The following is a 22,314-nucleotide window of genomic DNA, read 5'->3' as shown; positions in this document are numbered from 1 at the left end:
GAAAGTGATGTTGTGGTTGCTGGCATTTGCATTTTCTATTATTACAGTAGTGGGATTTATAAAAAATGATTTAGAATAGAGATATTAATTAGCCGAGCCTCCTTTGCTTTTAACACTAGAATCCCTGAAGCCCACGAAAAAACTTGTAATCCCAGTCCACTTTAAATTCCCTCACACCTCCTCATCAGCGTCTTTTGTTTTGCAAATGTGTCAGCCTGCTATCCCATCCCTTACTGACGCAGCTTTAGTCATACACAAAGTTCTCCCAGCTCAAAGTCTGTTTATCTGGGTTTGAGGTGCCTTGAATTGTATAGGGTAAATAATATAGCGTTATTTGGAACACATACATTTCATGTGTGTTCCATGTATACAATGACCTGTGTAAATGTAGGATGACAAGAAATGAGAGGCAAGAAATGTTGAACACATAACTAGAACAGAACCTGTTTTCATGTTCTACTAATAATTGGCAAAATGCTGATGTGAAGTGTATAATGCGTGAAGACTGAAGAACAATAATCGAATAAACACTTTCACAAAAGACACAGATATAACAAAACAAGTGCACTTTTTTTCTATAATTTAATCAAAGTAAAAGAAATTGGGATAGGGTACCACACACACACACACACGTCTGCGTGGCTGGTGTAGAGGTAAGAACTACTGTCTCCACATCGAGAGGTTCGATCTCGATCCCTTCATGCATTAACTGTTTTAAGTAGTGATCGGCTATTATTATTACTATTATAGAATAAAAACAAACATTTGATTTATTTGAGTCTGTTACAGCCAGTGTAAACTTATGGGACTTGTAAAGGTTAGTGTTTTGTTTTATTATTCACTTTATTCTCTCAGTCACATTATGCTCCCTCCCCGCAATCTGACGCTACTAGTTTTCAAATAAAGACATGCTTTAGCAGACGTGATTTCAGATGAGGACGAGGGTTCTACATCGGAGAAAGAGAACATAAGCCCTCCCCACAAGAAATGTCCAGTCACATATAAGAACAACACAGCTGAACCAGGCGTAAAGGCGAAAGATGGCACCGTTTGGATGCAGTAACAGTTTGGGCATCATCCTGCCAGTCAATCTGCCACACCCATGTTCTTCAACAAAACAGCAAGACCTACAGAGCTCGCCAAGGAATTCCTGTTTGTGATAATGTTTTGTGATGGTCTTTATATAAAAACATTTATATTAGGGAATCCATTCCCTACACTTTATTCCCGGACGTTTCCCATTCCCACATTCCCGGCAATGAAACTGCTGGAATTTCCAGCTGAACGGGAACGGCCAAGCTCACATATACAGTGTGTAAAAATTGATTAAGAAATAACAGAGTTATAGTTGAAAATAATTAAGTGGCATGATTTTTTTTAATTCAGTCAACAAACGACCAGCAGCAGTCAGTCTCCTGGCTCCCACTAAGACTGAGCACAGTGGACTGGGAGGCATCTGCTGTTTGCAGCACACAAATGCTGGGACGTGCAATTACGGGGTCCAATACAGAAGGCACTGATTGATCTGGGGAAATAGTTACACTTAACTGATGCCGACTTCACAGTTATCAGTGAAATAGTGTCCAGTTTAGACATTATCACAATGAGGTAAAGACTCTAACTAATATCAGAGTTTCAGACCACTATATCCAATGAACTCAAATACTAAATTACTGGCTAGTTTTAAGTCATCATCTTCAATCAGTTATCTACAAACTGGTCCAATTGGATTCAACCAAATTTCTCCTTTCCCTTTAAGGCTCAGATAATCTACACAGACTCGTTTATCTCATAATCCATCTCATTACTTTCCACACCCTGCAGTGTGACTCTCACTGTTTGCAGAAAACGGATAGAATGGTTGAATTAGATATTTGCCTGGTGTGTTTTGCAGAAAATGAGCTTTGGTGAATATTCTATGTGAATTTGTGATTAAAATGACATACTCCGTTCCCTTTGCAGCATTATTTATTATGATTTGATGCATTTTATATTTTTTAGTACATTTTGTATTTTGCAGGGCTAGTGTGGATCCCATTTGAAGTTTTTAACTATATAAAATGTAGTGATGTTTCTTTTCCCTTTCAGGATATACCTTATAATGTTGGAATAATTCCCTACTTTTCACTATGTCATCATTGTTCACTTTGGGCAGTGCCATTTTCTGTACACACTTTGATGATGATGATCCTGTCGCACCCTACGCAACTGTGTTTGATCTTATTCAGGAAAAGATTCCAGTCACCTCATTGGGGAAAGACTTTCCAAGAATAAGGCCATAAAGCTTATGAAACGATTTCTGGACAAAGGCAGAATCTTAATAACAGTTGCGTAGAGCTTACACCTGCAGCTAATGTCACTTTAGTACCCATGTACTGTGTCAGCATGCCCGTGTCAATCAAACACAGGAAGTTCGGCAGTTTCCTTGTGACTTTATGCTGTAGAAAGATATGTAAATAAATCAAGGTAAATAACATTCAGTCTGGCTTTTATATCAGTAACATATAAATGTTTTATATAAAGACCATCACAAAACATAATCACAAACTAGACTTTGCACAATACCTTGGTGAGGTCTGTAAGCCCTGCTTTTTCTTTGAAGGACATGTCTGGGGCAGACTAACTGGCAGGATGATGCCGAGCCTCTTGCTGCATCCAAACGGTGCCATCTTTCGCCTTTACGCCTGGTGCAGCTACGTTGTTCTTATATGTGAGTGCACGTTTCTTGCGGGGAGGGCTTCCGTTCTCTTTCTCCGATGTAGAACGCTCATCCTTATCTGAGTTCACCTCTGTTATAGCACATCGTTATTTGAAAACAGCAGTGTCAGAGCAGGAGGAGCATGAATGCAACTGAGAGAATAAAAGTGAATAAAAAAAATGCTATCCTTTACAAGTACCATACATTTGTACCGGCTGTTCCAGATTCAAATTAAATGTATGATTTGATTGTATAATAGTAACAAAAAGAGCAGCTCACTACATTTATTTTGGTATGCGGCAAGGCTCGAACCCGTGACCTGTTGATTATGAGTCAGCAGTTCTTACCACTGTACTACCAAAGATGTCATGACAATGAAGTACACTAACTCAATTTCTTTTTCTTTGTTTATAGTCTGGAATAAAAGCACACTTGTTCTGTTATATTTGTACCTTTTGTGAAAGTGCTTATTTGAAATTTGATATTAGTACTAAAACATGATAAAAGATTATCTTTTAGGTATGTGTTCAACATTACTTGCATTTCCTGTCATCCTACACTTGCATAGATCTTTGTAGACACGGATCACACATGAAATGCTTGTGTTCCAATTAACGATATATTATTTACCCTACACAGCAGAGGTAGCCCACTCCCAGATAAACAAAGCTTGAGCTGGGAGAGCTTTTTGCCCTTTCTGCAGAGATGGGGGGGAAGTGATAGCGGGTTGCTTGCTGCTTGTGTTTATTGACACATTTACAACACAAAAGACGCTGCTGGAGAGGTTCAAACAGATTTAAGATGTGTCAAGTTTACGAGATTTATGTAGGCTTCGGTAATTCTAGTGTTAAGGTTGTGTATTACAATTTGCTGTTTCGTTTCACTAGTTTTCCACGATACTCACCACTCTCTATCAAGGTAGACTTTGAAATAACCTGGATCATTTAGGCTATCCTCAAAAATTTCTCCCTGCTATCTACATATTAGTGACTTTGTAGTGTGTCTCCATGGTTTTTTGGTTCTACAAAGCATGCAAGGAGCATGAGATGGAAAGGAATGTAAGGAACACTAAATGAATGGTTGATTAGCAATAAGGTAACATTAAATATAAATATAAAAGTGGAAGGTCAACAATTCAAGGAGGTGAAGGAACATAAATACTTTGGAAACAGTAAAAAAATGAACTATAAATTTACCATAAATTACTGGCTAATTGCATTATTTTCACAGTATTTTACTGTATCACATTTCTTTGTATTACAACAAAAATATATTATACAATGACTTCACAGTAAACTGGACCACAAAATTAAAGTGTTGTAGCAGTACACTGTTGTTGAAGTGCAATAACGTCCTAAATTTTTACATGCTAACTGTAATAGTACTGCAGTTCAGTGGCCAGTAATGTACAGTTTTAGTTAAAATACATTCTAAAATAAACTTGTCTATAACCAAAAAGGTAATTGACTTGCAATTCAAGTATTAATCATTTGACCATCAGACATATAGACCACCATTTTTCATCCATATATACAGTATCAGTGTTTCACAGAATGTTTTTTGTTGTCTGGTGGAAAAGGAAAGGTTGCTTTGTTGATGCAGGGTGTGTTACAGGTTTGCCAGTTTATCAAAACAAGCACTATAAATCAGCTTTCATAACCACAACCACAACCATAACTTCAGCACACAGAAAAATTGGCTTGTTAGCCATCTTTAAGTTTCTGCCTCTGACAGTGTAAAGTCCATCCATCCATCCATTTTCTAACCCGCTGAATCCGAATACAGGGTCACGGGGGTCTGCTGGAGCCAAACCCAGCCAACACAGGGCACAAGGCAGGAACCAATCCTGGGCAGGGTGCCAACCCACCGCAAGACACACACAAACACACACACACACACGGGCCAATTTAGAATCGCCAATCCACCCAACCTGCATGTCTTTGGATTGTGGGAGGAAACCGGAGCGCCCGGAGGAAACCCACGCAGACACGGGGAGAACATGCAAACTCCACACAGGGAGGACCCGGGAAGCGAACCTGGGCCTCCTAACTGCGAGGCAGCAGCGCTACCACTGCGCCACCGTGCCGCCCCAGTGTAAAGTTGTGGGAGTTATTGGGAACAATTTACAATTTGTAGCTGCAAAGGGGTATTCTCTTTTTTTTTTTCAAACATTTTATTAATTCTATTAAAAGCAAATAACATTAAATACAAGTAATTAAAGTTTAACAAAGCTAGGTTTGAAACAAATCAACCCCGACCATGAGAAAGAGAGCTAGGCCAGCAAGAGTAAAACTTTAATAATGGTAAGAATATGTAAATAAACAAATGAATCAAAATAAATAGAATAAAAAAGAAGGGAGAAAATCTGCTTCCTCAATTTAAATGCTTATTCTAAAATGTTACTGATTAGATCCTGCCAAGTTTTCCAAAGGTTTTGTACAGATTCTCTAAGTGAGAATTACATTTTTTATAATTTTAGATAATATATAACATCAATTACCCACTGACATAAAAGAGGTGAGTTACCAAAGGGGTATTCCTTGTGCAAAAATACTAACTTAATTTAGTTTTTTGTGCCATTGCCACTTTACAGCAGTACAACAATAATTCATAAAAAAAAAATATGCATATTTAAACAGTTAATTAATATTGATTGTTAATACACTGTTTAAATGTAATTTACATGTATTTATCTATTTAAAATGATTGTTTTAACTATTTAGTGTATTACAGTTTTCATCTGTTTTCCCCATTGTTTGAAGGTCCCTAATGTCCTTTTCCTGTCCACCTTACTACTTATTCACTCATTCCTTGTGTCTGTGGTTCTCTGTATAAATGAAAGATTTCTAATATTTGTACAATATCAAACAAGTTTCCATCAGTGTCCCTGTATCCAGGATTTTACTTTTAACTGTCATCTTACCACACATGTTAGTGAAATGGTATGAAAATGCACAAATTGAAAGTGTTGCACTGCAAATACAATTTCACAGTAATTTGCTGTCAGAAGATGCCTTAGCCTGCTGTGATTGCATGGTAAATTTTTCAATACAGTGTTTTATTGTGAAAAATTACAGTTAATTCCCGTGAAATGCTGGCATTTTTTTTACAGCGTACTTGATAGAATTGAAAAGAAGAATAGATAAAGCCAAGAAGAGCTTTCTGAAAAGGAATCTGAGCATTGTTCTTTAAAACAAATTATTGGAAGCCAACATTGTTCCTGTGTTTTGTTATGTTGTGTCATAAGAACGACAAACAGACATCATAAAGGTTTGGGGCAACCACCTGTATAATGTGCCTTGGCTGCAAAAAGGTATTTAAAGATAGTGAGTTGTTGACAAGACAGAGTCCAAAACAGAAATGTGGTATTCAATCAAGATGGTATCTTTAAAGGCCAGTGGAGGAAGTGATGTAAATGAAATGACACCATCAGAGGCGGGAGACCGGAAGTGATGTAATCAAAGGTGGGCCGGAAGTGTCGCCATCAGAGACGAGTCCAGAAGTGACATCATCGAAGGCACCAGAACTGTAAGTGATGCCATCAAAGGTGCCGGAAACCTGCAGGATTTCTCGAGAATGGTCTGCAAAGGATCGAGAAAGACAGTTAGTTTTCCCTGCCGCCTCCTGGTCAGATGTGGAATCGCCATTATTAAGGACCTTTAGTTGACTCCTACTCACACGTGAGTGACAGTTGTGATACAGGGACATATGGGAAAGATTCAGGGGAAATGTGTCAACTGGGAAAAAGACATAATTGGTGATAGAAGGATGCATAGAGTAATAAACAAAGAAAATTAAAGAAGAATGGTAAATGTAATATAAAACAATGGTCAACATCGAGGCAATGGGCAAATAGCAAAAACAAAATCAAAAGACAAATAGAAGTTGAAAGAAATGGTTTCCAAATTTCAGATCAAAGAAGGCACATAAGAAGACAAATGAAAGGCAGTCTGGAGATTTATAGCATCAGGTCATCAAAGCCTTTGTCACTATTGATGCTAAACAGAAAAGCCTCCACTGGAGGAAGGAAAGAGAAAGAGAAGACTACGAGAAAAAAGATTTCTGGCAAGAAAATAAAGTTAATCAGCATGATAAAGGACGGAAAGCTGGAAACTGGAGACCAGAGGGCTAGTATTGGAGGTCATACTTTGAACATACAGTAGGTGTAAATATCCTAAGGGCCAATTGCTTACATAAGTGACACTAATAATACTCTCATATGTTTTGTGATTAGTAAGATATAAATACTCGAAAAGAATATCTTGATTTTTTTACATTTTTGAGAACAGACAAATTTTATTAAAAATGGTATCCAAAGATAAAAATGGTGCTGAGGGTAGGTCATGCTAATGCAAATCCAAGGTTATTGGTAGACATTATAAAGTGCTATGCAGTGACTCTTATATAGTGCTGCCAATGGCTTTAGAGTAGGAGAGAGTAAAAAAGAATACATAAGGAAGTGAAGAGAGAAGAAGATATGTTTTCTAAAAATTTTGAGAATATATTAGGAGGAGATAAACAAAGAAGTAGGGGTAATATTAACATTAGATTTTAAAAGTTGCAATTTTCCAAGATCTGTCTCCTGGAAAATTTTCCCACATGTCGCAATTCCTTGATTTGACCAGACTTGGAGAAGAAGATAGGATCGTCCCTAATGTGTTGAATCAAATTATGAAATGCAGGAGAAGACATATGTCTTGCTTCCTGGTAGAAAAACTCTGAAGGAGATCTGAAGTAGTCACTTTAAGGAGTTGGCTGTTCTCATTCTATATTTTGTAGATATCTGAAGTGCAAATTAACAAAGCATCCTGACAGTCAATCCATAACTGTAATTTTGCTGCTTTGCTGGTTAAATACTTCTCTATTGAGAATTCACGATGCAGTAGCTTCTTCATTTGGGTAGGAAGTGTGGAGAGATGCCATCAGAATTGCTCCTGATGATTAGGCTTAGGACTTGAGATGGGGTTGGATGGTGGGTAACAGATACTGTTTGTAACTACAGAGATACATAATTTCTTGTTTGGTATTCTATAATTATTTGAATAAAAAACTGATCACAAAACTAAAGTGTCTGTCTATGCCTTCAATGCAGTGATTGCTTTCTATTATTGCATGCTGGAATCTGGCAATATAGCTATAGCACAACAATAAAATAAAATAATAATCTGCTTTCTTTTTGGCAGCTCTTCTCAGTGATATGATGTTAAATGCTTCTTACAGCAAAAAGATGGTCTTCATCTACAACCTAGTTAGTGTCAAGTTCAGCCACCCTATCAAAATCTTTATAAATTACAATTTGGTTTGTACATTCAGTAGTGTTTATCTATATGTCTGCTTCAGTTAGTTTTATTTTCTTTTCTTCTCTTATAAAATGTTGACAGTGGCTTACAGCTCTAATCTAGAAAACACAGAAATGTGAACAAAAAGGTGCCACCTAACACAAATCATTTTGATACTCCTACAGCTAAAAAGGAAAAACTTATGAGATATTTTAAACCAGTTGGAGCCTCAAGGAATCAAATATTTTAAACGAGGGTAGAAGTAGATAACATAACTTATTTCATTAGATTCCAGTGAAGAAGAAAAACAGATCTATTTTTCTGACCAGGTATCACTTTCACTGAAAGGCAAAGCTTGATCTGCTCTATTTCTGACGGTAATCCCCTAACAAAAATGTGGAAAAGCAACGGGATATTGCCATTTACATTTTCTCTGTCAAGTTATCTTCAACATCACTCACTGTCAGACTAAACATGAGGGACGCCAACTAAAACAAACCTTTGTTTAAACTATGACAGAAAAAGTCAGCAGTTAGCAGCAGCGTCCTGGGATTTGACTTCTATAGGAAAACTAAACATTTCCATACAATGAGCTTGTATTGAAAGAAAAAATATAAAAATAATTCAACAGCTTCTTGTACAGCATTCCTCTACTGCCATCAGTGTATTTCATAGCATTTCAATTCCTGACAGACAGCTTTCATGGGAATGGTTGTGTATTTCACGGACAATTGAAAAAGACCATTTTGCTTACTAGTTTTCTAAGTCATATGCTGGAATTTTTAAACTACTTTGTGTTTGGTTGTCTGGTAACATTTAAAAAAAAATTATACAAGCTAATTGTCTTGTTCTATTTTTTAAATATGATGAAACTTCATTATTTTTCTTTTTTAAAGAAATTCTGCCTGCTTCTTTTCTTGGGGTTTTCAAGTATTAGTAGGAAAATCTAATTACGCAGAAATAGATACCCCCGCATGTTAAATGTTAACATAACTTTGAAAATTATTCTTAATTTGTTCCAAAGGTCAAAGCATTAGCTGTAGTTTACAAAACATTGATAGTATTTTTAAATATTTTTCTTGTAAAGTAAAAGCTAGTGTTTAATAAGCACACAGAGCATTGCCTGATTAATTAATTTTGATATTGCAGAATACCACACTCAACATTGGTGACATAAGAAAATGTCTCTATATGCAGATGATATGGTACTGGAAATATGACAGACCCACAAAATTCTGTGCCTGCAGTCTTAACAGCACTCACAGAATTTCAAAAGAACTCTGGTCTCAGAATTAATTTGAATAAAAGTGTACTCTTTCCAGTGAATTCTCAAGCATTCAATAATAGATTAGACACCCTACCTTTTATCATTGCAGAACAGTTTAAATACCTAGGAGTAAACATCACAAGTAAACATAAAGCTCTTTATCAACAAAATTTTGCTGTCTACATGGAAAAAATTAAACAAGATTTGCATAGATGGTCAACCCTTCATCTCACTCTAGCTGGAAGAATTAACGTTGTTAAGATGAATATTCTTCCTAAGCTTCTTTTTTTATTTTAAAACATTCCAATATACATCAATAAATCATTTTTTAAGCAATTAGATTCAACACTAACCTCATTTATTTGGAACTCAAATCATCCACGTATCCAAAGAGCGACCCTACAAAGACAAAAGGCAGAAGGTGGCATGGCTCTACCCAACTTTCAGTTTTATTACTGGGTAGCAAACATACAAGCCACAAAAACCTGGACACAAACAGATGAACATACACAGGCTTGGTCCGCAAAAGCAGCAAAATCCTGCAGTACTTCTTTATATTCCCTGCTCTGTGCCCCCAATAAATGCAAGTTATCGGCAATATACTAATAACCCAATTGTGCTTCACTCACTCAGAATATGGAACCAACGTAGAAAGCATTTTAAGATGGAGAAGCTTTTATCTGTGGCACCTCTGCAAGAGAACCACCTCTTTCAACCTTTGCAAACATATGCAGTTTTTATTATCTGGGAAAAAAATTGGGGTTAACTTGCTTAGAGATCTTTATATAGACAACATCTTTGCATCCTATGAACAATTACATTCCAAATTTAACATTTCAGCTACACATTTCTTTCACTATTTTCAAATTAGGAACTTTGTTAAACAGAACCTGCCCAATTTTCCTCATCTTGCACCCTCGTCCATGCTGGAAAAAATATCGCTCAATTTCAAGGACTCAGACACCATCTCTGCAATATATAAAATTATTTTACAGTCCCTCCCTTTCAAAGATCCAAGAGGACAATGGGAAAAAGATCTCTTAATCAATATATCAGAAAAGGAGTGGAAAGTAGCAATGAAGAGAATTCACTCGAGCTCCATATGTGCAAAACATACAATTATTCAATTCGAAATTATATATCAAGCACATCTGTCTCGACTAAAATGCTCCAAAATGTTTCCAGGGCAGGATCCAACCTGCGAACGCTGCAATCAAGTCCTAACCTCACTGGGTCACATGTTCTAGACCTGCACCAAATTAACATCATTCTGGACCAAACTTTTTAATTACCTTTCAGACAGCCTTGGTCTCACAATCCCTCCTAACCCATTAACAGCTGTGTTTGGGGTCCTTCCAGATGGGTTTAAAGTGGAGAAAGACAAACAAACTGTGATTGCCTTCACTACTCTTTTGGCACGCAGACTTATTTTACTAAAATGGAGGAATCCTAATTCTCCTCTTTTAAGTCAGTGGGAAAACGATGTGTTATACTATTTAAAAATTGGAAAAAATCATATACTCAGTTAGAGGATCTGTACAGATTTTTTTCAAAACATGGCAGCATCTAATCAGTAATATTTTAGAATAAGCTCTTAAAGCACAGAGGAAGCAGTTATTTCTGCATTTCTTTTTCTTGTCCATTCATCTCTTTTGGCTTATCAAACTTATCAGTTTAGGTATGTTTACAAGCTTTACGTTTTACTCTGTTGGCCTTGCTCTCTCTCTCGGGGTGGGGGTCGACTTGTTCCCAATCCTACTTTTTGTAAAAATTGATTGATTTGTATGGAATGATTACAATAAAATTAATTAAAAAAAAGAAAAAAAAACATTGGTGACATAAAAAGAAAAGATTAAATTCAGTACAGTATATGAAATATACCTCACAGGCACCAAGAAACAAATAAATTCTGTACACAGCTGATCAAAAACTGTATGTATATAAGGTGATTCATCCTGTTGCCAGCCTCACTAATGCTTTGATTGTATTTAATATTTGCTTTTGCTTCATTTACAACATACCTTATTAACTAGAATTTACAGTATAACTCGATAGTATCCATGGTTTAATATTTATGCAGTTTGCCTCCATTTGTTAATATTCATAAGTTGTTAGTAACTTTGGATGACATGACATTCTCTAATAGCCTTAATCCCATTCAGACCTATCCCAGGAGCATTGGGGGTTTCATTTACACACACACACACCCATACTCACAATGGCCTAATATAGAATTGCCAATCAATCAGACAAGCTTTACATTAATATCTTTTAAATAAATAAATAGAAAAGCATGGTGTCCCAGTTGTTAGTGCTGCCTGCTGAACAGCAACAGGAGACTGGAGCACTGTGTGGAGTTTGCACATTCTCCATGTTTGTGCGTGTCTTTAATTCCTGGTACAATGGACTTCCTCCATCATCCCAAAGTCATGTATTTCGGGATTATTGAAAATTAACTCCACATATGTGGGTAAGTGCTCTTGTGGTGTGAGAGATTGAAGCATGATTGAAGCAATGGCATGTTCATTGTGGGATCCTTCATTTTTGTTTTTTTGAAAAGCACCATTCACTGAAATGAGGGTCAAATTGCATATAATAGGTCTGCTTACTGCAAGTCTGAACTGGTTTAACTAGGTTGGGCAATGGATGAAAAGTTGGATGAATAGAATTAAATGTTATTGTAGTATTCACAACTGCTCCCTTTCAGCTCCAGGAGACTGGGTTTGAGTCCCAAAGGGCCCAGTGCTTGTGTGAAATATTCATGTTCTTCTTATGTATGTGTCAGTTTATCTCACAATACTTTGCTTTCTTTCCATATCCAAGAGAGAAATTTGAATGGCAACTTGTAATTGACCCAATTCAAATGAAGGCAGTTGTGTCACTGGGAATTGATCAGGTCTGGCTCTGGACCTAATCTATCATCATTTAGACTAAACTTCTTCTTCCTCTTTATCTTCTTCTTCATCTTTTTCCCACTTCTGTGTGGGATCAATGTGCTCGATCAACCTTCTCCAAATAGCTTGGTCCTGCTCCTTCTCGCCAGTCAAGCCCTTTTTCTCAGGTCTTCCTTTACTGTATCCATCCACATTCCACGTTGCGTTCTCTTCCCCTGTACTTCTATTCCCATCACACTTTTGCACACATATTCATTGTCTCTCCTCATCACATGTCCATTCTACTTCAACCTACTTTCATATACTTTCCTACATATCTCTCCCACTTTTGTTGTACCTCTGATTGTCTTATTTGTTATTCTGTCCTTTATTGTATCTCCATACATCCATCTCAACATTGTAAAATCTGCCACCTTTAACTTCTTCTCCTCCACTGCCTTTACTGTCCATGTCTCAGCTCCATAAATCATTGCTGGTCTTAAGACTGTCTTAAAAACCTTTCCTTTAAACCTGGCCTTAGTTGTTCAAGTACAAAATACTCCTGATACCTTCTTCCAATAGTTCCATCCACCCTGAACTCTAAGGGTTATCTCTGCATCCAGTTTTCCATCTCTGGCTACTGCTGATCCTAGATATTTCAATTTATCCACTCTTTTCCATAGCTCTCCCTCCAGGCTAACTTCTAAATCCTGATCATTATTAAACCTCATATATTCTGTCTTCTTCCTATTTATCTTTAATAGTCTATCTTCCAAAGCCTTTCTCCATTCTTCCAACTTCATCTTTTCTGGTGCTATACAACACAATGTCATCAGTAAAATAAAAACATCCATAACCAGATCAAAGAGGTAAGAACTTAAAGAAGTTTAGGAAATGGATCAATAATATATAAATCAAAGTATATTCAATGCTCCAGACATAATTTTGTGACTAAATGGCTCTGCTGGTCTGCATATCCTATAATAGTAGGGTATAACTCTTTTTTCTGGCTTTCCACCTAATTAATCATTTCATATGCATCTAATCTTAAACTGAAACATGACAAAATACTTTTCTTTTACGATATTAAAAGCATATAACACTTTTCATATTCAGGTGGCTATGCGGTTTAAGAGGGATTGAATTAACAGTAGTTTTCCAGCAGCTATTAACATATATCATATCATTCTAAAGCCCACTTATTTAAGTTCAGAGTTGTCGAAGCCTATTCTGGTAGCACTGGAAGAAAGGCAGGAAACAACACTAGACAAGGCACCAGTCCATCATAGGCCCACTCTCATACAGTAGCCAGTTTGGAATGGCCACCCTTCATGTCTTTGCGGATGTGTCAATAAGACAGCTATCTAAATGACCACAAATTGACGATACTGACAACTACTTTTTTAGGAATTGGGACAAGAAAGCTTTAAACTCTGCTTGTAAATGAAATATTATTTGTAATGGTACAGAGTTTTGTGCATTGCAGTAAAATAACATATGGGTTTAAGGGCATCAGAGGTACCGTGGATCTGACAAAATACTTCATGTCTCTGTTATGCGTGAGCACTGTGTGTTTCCAGTTATAAACACTATGTGTTCTGGGAGTATATTCATTTTTTTGGGCTACTTGCCCATTTAATCTGTTAAATTATTTGTTGCAAAAGTTTCCATGCTAGATACATGTTTTAAAAAATAAGTTTACTTTTTGTTAATAGCAACACTAAATAGTTCTAGTCCTGTTTCTTCCACAATCAAAATAGCTGTTCAGACTACTTTGTATATGTCATGGTGATAGAAGATGTTTTAAGATATACCAGTTATCAAAGCTGTACTCCTGGTTCTTTATTGTTATTGTAGTATAAGCTTTGTGATTTTGAAAACCAAATACATCGGTATGAAAATAAAACACACAATTAGACTTATTATAAATTAAATAAATAAAACCATCCATTCTTTTATAATTTGGCATTGTCCAGTTTAGCAGCTTTGAGTGAAAGGCAAGAACAAAGCAATGATGAGGTTCTGGTCTATTACAAGTTTCTCTCACTTACAAAGACTCACCATTTGGGACCCCATTACCATTTAATGGGCTCATTATTGGGATGTTGGCAGATTTAAGAACATCCACAGTCATAAGGAGAACGTGCACACTTCACGCAGAGAGTGTGCATTCAAACAATGTGTTCTGGAGCTATAAAGCAGTAGCATTTACTACTACAGCACTGTGTCGTCTTTCAATAAAAAAAGCAAAACTTGAAAGCTTTTCTGTTGCACATGAGGAAAATCTGGTTACAGTCTGGCTTTCCAAAAAAAGTCTGTGCTGTCAGAGCCAAACAGTACATACCCGCCAAGACGGACATAGCCTCAGAATGAGATATTTTTTCTTTGTCATTTTTTTTATTTTTCCTGTGATTGTTTAATAATGTACCCTTTGTGGTGAGTGTTTACATTTTTTAGTTTACTCCGTTATTTCGCTCTAACTAAAAACAACAAACAAAGGAACATTTGTAACAGAAGCCGTTTCTATGCCTAATACCCACATGTCTTTGTTTTGTGTTCTCATTCCAGCAAACTCCCTACTGGGCAGCTATAGATAGAGCAGAAGGTTTTTGTGCTTTCTTAGACTCCACTTCTTATTTCGTTATGCATTGTTAGTTGAATTTTAGTGGGTGTTTTAGGGTTTTCTTCATCTGGTAAGAGAAAGACTAAAGCTTATTTTCTTTGTCTTTTTTAACATTGCTGCATCAGAGCTACCAAGAAAATGGGAGCCGTCAAAATTCCCTTCCTAAAATAAGCAGCGAGGCTGCCTCTTTTCTTCTTAGTGGTTGACCATTATTGCGTATGTGTCAGCATTATGTCAGTAGCTTTCCTTCGGTGTGTCTTTGATCCTCACTCTGGCTAAAGCTTAAAATCCAAACAAAGATTAAAATTACAATATCTGAACTAAAGTAATTCAAGTCTTTGAAGCTTAAAATGTCCTCTTGTTTGACATACCAAGCTGACAATGTTAGAGAGGTCTTCAAACCAGTGTTTCTAAAAGTGCTTTTTATATGTACTAACTCACTTTCACCTAATACTTACAATCAGGAACAGCAAATGGATTTGCATCTTTATAAACAGAAAAAAGACCATTTCCTGTTTCTTTGAAAACATTAAAAGGGATCAGATCTCTTTGTCATGCTTGCCTGTTATTTTGATAGCCACACACATTTTGTGTGTATGACCTGGGTGGTCATACACTAATGTCTAAATTTAATTGTGTTTATAAGGAAATTGTAAAATTAGAATAAAGCAATGTTTTTTAGACTTCTGTAGTAGTTATGGCTCAATGCATATTGTTGGTGGTCTCACATTGAGTCCTGTAGATCCACTATAGCAAAAACCTGAAACCACAGTTGGCTCACAGAACTTGACGACTACTGTTCTATCTATTCTATAATACTAATTTTAAATGCAATATATAGGATGCAATGCATGAGCTGCAGCCTCAAAAATATGAAAAAATTAAGTAAAATTAATTCCAGCATGAAAACGAAAACTGGATAATACTGTTATTCATTAACCTTTATGCATCTTACATTCTTTTTAGTTTTCATTACAGAATAAACTTTCACCTTTTTTTCTTTTGCAGATGTTGCATTGTAAAATGAGTATCGTCCCTTCTGTGGTATCTCTCCACAGCCGCTACAACTACAAAGACAACAGCAGTAGTATGTATCGTGATCATGATTTAAAGAGAATAAAAGTGAAAAAAAGGTAGCTTTTCCAAGTCCTATAAATTTACACCGTGTGTTACAGACGGAATCCAAGTGTATGTGTGTACTATATAATATTAACAATAAGAGCAGCTCACTATTGAAAACGGCAAATATGGGAGACAGTGGGGATCGAACTGGTGGCCCCTTGATTACAAGTCAGCAAATGTTACTGCTACACCACAGAAGCTGTTGTCTTTTCCTTGAACCTTTTGTGAAAGTGTTTATTTGATCTTTGGACTTCAGGCTTCATACATTATACAGTGTATGGCTACATTTTGTCATTTACTAATAAAATATGAAAAACATTTCTGTTTTAAAAATGTGTTTACACAGATTATTGTAGAAACGGAACACACATGAAATGTGTGTGTTCCAAATAACAATCTATTATTTCCATTCTAAAACTCCACTTCACTCTCAGATAATCAATCAAGGCATGAACTGGGAGAAGTTTGTGCACGTCCTAAGTCAGTGGGGGGATGGAATAGTTGGCCGCTTGCTGCTTGTCTTTATCTGCACATTTATAGGACAAAGGATGCTGGCGGAGAGGTGCGAACGGATTTAAGGTGGGCTGGATCTACGAGTTTTTTTGTAGGCTTTGGTAATTCTAGTGTTAAGTCAGCCACTGGTATAAAAATGGTGTCTAACTAAAATAAAACACACAAAAAAATGTCAGACCAGCGTGAAAATAAAATGCAAAAAATAAATTCCCAATGAAAATTTTTATATGGGTCTAAACCCATTTCCTTTGTGTTGTTTCATCAGCCTTTTGCTACCTTGGCAATTTGCTTTGTTCCTGTCAGCCAGTTACAATTGAAAATTCCCTCATTTCCTTATAGAAGCCATTCCTAGATGCCCAGTAATGAATGGAATCTTACATAAAGTGGGGGACTGACGCTTAATGCAAACATCACAGTATTAATTGATATACAGTAAGCATCCCTAAGATGGAGTGCCTAAGTAAGGGAAATTCTCTGGCATGGAAGGGAGGAGTTTTCTTAATAATAATAATAATAATAATAATAATAATAATAATAATAATGAAAATAATAATATTTTTTATTTATATAGTGCCTTTTCTCTTTCCAGTTTTTTTTTCCTATCCCCATTATAAGTAAACAAACTGTTTGCAATCCTGTTTCTTCCTAAACTAGGGTGAGAAAGCATGCCCAATGACATCTTGTTTCTACCAGGCATCTTCAGCCACCTTGGTCCCTGGGTCTCCAGAACCTCTCTTGTCACTTCAGAAATGACGACTGACCACTTTGTTTTCATCCCAGAATGCTTGTGCATAACTCTCTATGGTGTCTTTGGAATAAAAACATTAATGGTTAAGGCATGTTTGCTTAAATCTTTCTTCTACTTTTGCTTAGAGAAAATTCTTTAACTTCAAATGGGTGTTTCACTGGGAGGGTACCCCCATCTTTTTTCAGTACACACACACAGTGCATTAGCAGAAAGGTACAAAGTCATTTTGTGTAGCCACATCTTCCTTTCCGCTCAGATAATAGGGCTGGCCGCCTTTTGTCATTCTGAACCTACTTCTGGCAAATAAGATTGTCATGCTTAGTCAGTCCTGTAACCTCCAAGAATCTCTGACATCCTCTGATGACTGGTTCTCTTCCCATTACAATCACATTGATGTTCAGATCCTTAATGACTTGGAATCCCTAGTAAACAAAAATCAGCACTAAACTACAACACTTGGTCCACTGAAAGTCTTCCCTCTAAGAAAATAATCTTGGTTTTATGGTCATTTAACTTTTCTGTAGGGATCATTATGAACAACCTTGATTGATTAGCACCATTACACCATATAGTTACCACATTGTTGACCAGTGACTTACTGTTTCCTACCAGGCCACTGTCATCTTTCCACTTTAATGAATACTTGGAGGATCTTATGACTCCTTTCACAGGATTCCTGAGGAACATCCCCCATAATAATATAAATCAATAATCAATAATAATTTAATTACTTCATCATTCATGACATGTACGGAAAATACTGGTTGGAAATCAATTTTTTTTTTCATTCTTGTCAAAAATTTCACGTATTGTTTATGAATTTGGGGGTGCTAAATTCAAATATTCTATCACATCCAGTTTTTGAGAGCTGAAAGTTTAAAATGAAAAACACCATTTTAGGGAGAAAAATGTCTCTCTATTATAATAAAAAAAATCCTGAGACAAGACAAGACTTTTTAGCCTGGGACGAGACGTGACTTTTTCAGAGAGATACTTTCATGTTCCGCGAGACGAGACTTTGTGCCAAGAGATTTAACCTAGGGCCGGAAATAAAAGACAAAGAGTAGATGACAAAGTAGAACGTTGTAAAGAGGTTTAAAAAGTTGTCGCGATACACATGCAGAGCAGGTTAGAGATAATAAAAGTACTAAAGTTTGAAGTCTCAAAAAATGATAGTAAAGATCACATTAGCGCAAACAAACAGAAATTATTACTCGGTGAAATAACGGAACAATGAAAGAGATTGAATAAATTGTTCTGATTTAAACTTTAAAGAAGTTGTAGATCACCTAATTTGTGTTGCCATCAGGGAAAAGCAGAGTTTCTTCCAAATGAAGAGGCGTATCCACAAGAATTAAAAGATTTGCTGTTTGGTGAAAGTGAAATCCTCATACGCGAGTGGCAGAGATGCAAAGCGGCTGGTGCGTAGTGCAAAGCCCCCAGTAATATATATTTTAAAGTTACTTATTTAGACTTGCAAAAACAATGAATTTCACATGATATTGTCTTAAATATAATTATGACTTACAAAAAAATAGTAATTTGGTAGTTTTTTCCCTCTTTTAATCCTCTGAAGATGTTTCACAGTGGAATGACCAATAGATGTGTATTAACATAGACTCACTCCAATCTCCACAATAAGGTTTCTCTGTTTGAGCAATGTCCATCAAAGACCAAGTCCATGTTCTCAAGAAAAAAATATCTAAATGGGAATGTAGGAAATGGATTTTTAAAGACATGCTCCACTCAAATACTATGTAGGAAGATGGAACTAGCTCTTTGATCGTCTTCAACCTTTGTATTCTCAAAAAAATTTTAGCACAAGCTTTGTTTTTATTTCAATAAAGGAGGAGTGTATATCCTTTCACTTTTTACTTACCTGTTACCTGGTCAAGACAATAAATGGATCAACCCAACCTTGCATATTTGGGTTGTTTCCATCTTAACTAATGTTAAGAATGTGAAAGACTGCTATTTCCCAGCTCAAATTATGTTTCAGCCTAATGTTTAACAGATTAACAAGAAATTAACATAACGGAGTGGCGGCTCTGAGGCTAGGGATCTGTGCTGGCAATCAGAAGGTTGCTGGTTCAAATCCCATAAATGCCAGAAGTGACTCTACTCTGTTGGGCCCCTGAGCAAGGCCCTTAACCTACAATTGCTCTGTCCTGGGCATGATGTTAGTCTGCATCTAGCCTGTCAAGCAGGTCCTTCAACTTACAGGGAAAACTTTGAGGTTGGTGGCAGGATTGGCACTCCAGCCACTGTAAAAAAAACTCACACTGTTCAGTGTGGCGCTGAGGTGTCACCGGTTGCACAGCTGCACTCGGATCTCAATCCAGATGGTTTGCTGTGAGGTGGGTGTGGCAACATGCTGTAATCAGCACATGCTCCCAACATCTCTCTCTCTTTCTATACATATAAAGCATTAAATGGCCAAGGTCCGGCTTACTTGTCTGAACTTATCATGACTTACAAACCTGAGCGCACATTAAGATCTCAAGATGCCGGTCTGCTTAGGATTCCAAGGATTAATAAAATAACAGTGGGAGGTCGAGCTTTTAGTTACAGGGCTCCTAAACTGTGGAATGGTCTTCCTGCTTCCATAAGAGATGCCCCTTCAGTCTCAGCCTTTAAATCCCGGCTGAAGACTCACTACTTCAGTTTAGCATATCCTGACTAGAGCTGCTGATTAACTGTACAGACTGCATCTCTGTTGTTAGTCATTAGCACTATAACATAAGTAACATGATAATTATATTTGAATACTAACCCTCACCTATTCTGTTTCTTTTCTCGGTACCCAAATGTGGCCATTGGTGCCACGGCCCACCTGCCAAGTTGTTTGCCTGCCTATGGTAAAGTCATCCCTGATGGAGGATCACAGGAATCATGGGAAAGAGGGGTCCTTTCATCGGAGCAACGTTTCAGCCGTGGTATGGCCAAATGGGGAGGCAGCTAGATGGATGAGGTCTCCAGGACTCTAAAAATATCCAAACCTAATTATGTCATATCATCTACTGTTAAACCGTACTTCTAAAATTTTTATTATTATGCTGTCTTAAGGAATTGTTCTGTTGTGTATATTGTATTGTATTGACCCCCTACTTTTGACACCCACTGCACGCCCAACCTACCTAGAAAGGGGTCTCTCTTTGAACTGCCTTTCCGAGGTTTCTTCCATTTTTCCTACAAGGTTTTATTGGGAGTTTTTCCTTGTCTTCTCAGAGAGTCAAGGCTGGGGGCTGTCAAAGGCAGGGCCTGTTAAAGCCCATTGCGGCACTTCCTGTGTGATTTTGGGCTATACAAAAATAAACTGTATTGCATTGTATTGTATTGTATTGTATTTCTCTAACATTTATTTCAAAATGGCATTTTTCACTGAATCCTATATCAAACAAAAACAGTTTGTGGTAGAAATATTTGGTTTCAGAGTCTATAAAATAAGCTGATTTTGCCTCTTGCTACCATTACGAAGCCAGTCTGATTTAAAGATAACCATGCATTTTGTCCACAATGAAACATGACATTTTCACCAACAGTGGAATCTCAAACTTTGTTGTTTCTGGCCACAGTCCATAGTTTACAGATTTTCATTTGCAAAACTTATAAGAGGATTGTGCTGTCATCTGAACATGTAAAACATTCTACTATCTGTGAATGAGATTGAGTTAACAGGACTGTGATGACTGAGACCACCGCATACTGTATGTACGAAGTTGGATGAAATGCTTACAAAAAGTATTCATGCCCTTGGAAGTTTTCACATTTGAAAAGCTGATAAAGACTTGTGTACATAGATCGAAGGCAGTCATAACTGCCATAGGTGTATCTAGTAAATACCAGTCTGAAGGGGTGAATATTTATACGATCAATTATTTTGTGTTTTATATTTGTAATTTAGACCACTTTGCAGAGATCTGTTTTCATATTGATGTTAAATATTCTTTTTCTTTTGATCAGTATCTAAAAAGCCAAATTAAATCCATTGTGATTCAATCTTGTATAACAATAAGCTGTGGAAACTTCAAAGGAGTGAATACTTTTATAGATATGCTTACTAAGGGACACATTAAGAGGCTCAATTCAATACCTTCCTGCTATCTCAGAAACCTAAAAAGTTGAGTAATAAATGCATTTTTGCAGTAGCTAAATTAAAATGTTACTAAGGTTCTAAGACCAGACTATTCCAGAATTTTAATGGAAGACATAAGAAGTTCATTATTCACCTGGTGGCCTAGCTTTGGTAAGAACATATCACTTTTAGAAAGCCAATAAAAGATTTATGGCAAAATAATACCAAAATAAATTGCACCATCAGTCAATAAAAGGGAATGATGGCCTGTTAACTATATACTACAAGTAAGACATTGTGTGAATAAGACTGTTCAAAATGTCAATGTAGTGAACATAAACTCCTACTATGAATCCACTTTAATGACATTTAGGGTTGGGACCAATGTGACAATAAAGCCTGTCAGAGCTGAAGAAGAGGCTCATAAGAGATGAAAGAACTGTTTTGAAAGTATAACTGTAAGCTGACTACAAAATGTAGTTTCTGGTCTCTAAGCAGTGAGAACTCAAACAGGAACTAATGTTAAAGGTGATATATTAACTGAAAGTATATACAAGTTAATGAAACAGATGTAACTCACCTGAGGAATGATTGTGACAAGGACTGTGAAATGAAGAGGAACATCTTGTTGTAATACACCTCTAAGAGAATTTCTTTGATAAAATTTTAACTTGAATTGACACCAGCAAACTTGTCTCGAGGGGTCAGATGTGATTCTCAAACAAGAATACAAGTCAGGGGACAACACGTTAAAATGTGTGAAGTGAAAAGTGCAAACTCCTGTGCTGCAAAGGCTACACCCTCAGGGCTTCTTCCTAAACACAGTCCATCAGTGCTAAACTAAACTGTCAGGGGTCAGACAGAGAGTAAAAGAAAATGAATAATAGACAACCCTGAAAGGATGTTAAAAGCTACAACTACTGATATCCATTCAGGAGGTGTGACGATGTGGGTTCTGCTCCATGCTCCCATCTTACTTCTGGGAGCCGTCGAAACCCGACACTGTTGGTAATGTCATCGATGAGCTAGGCAGTGAAGACATCAACCATGAAGCAAGGGGTTGGTGCAAAAAGTGCAAAGTGCTTTTATTTAAAAAAAAAAACAAAATCAACAGAA

This window comes from Polypterus senegalus, chromosome 4, assembly GCF_016835505.1.
Source record: "Polypterus senegalus isolate Bchr_013 chromosome 4, ASM1683550v1, whole genome shotgun sequence".
Classification (NCBI taxonomy): domain Eukaryota; kingdom Metazoa; phylum Chordata; class Cladistia; order Polypteriformes; family Polypteridae; genus Polypterus; species Polypterus senegalus.
This window is presented reverse-complemented; position numbering follows the sequence as displayed.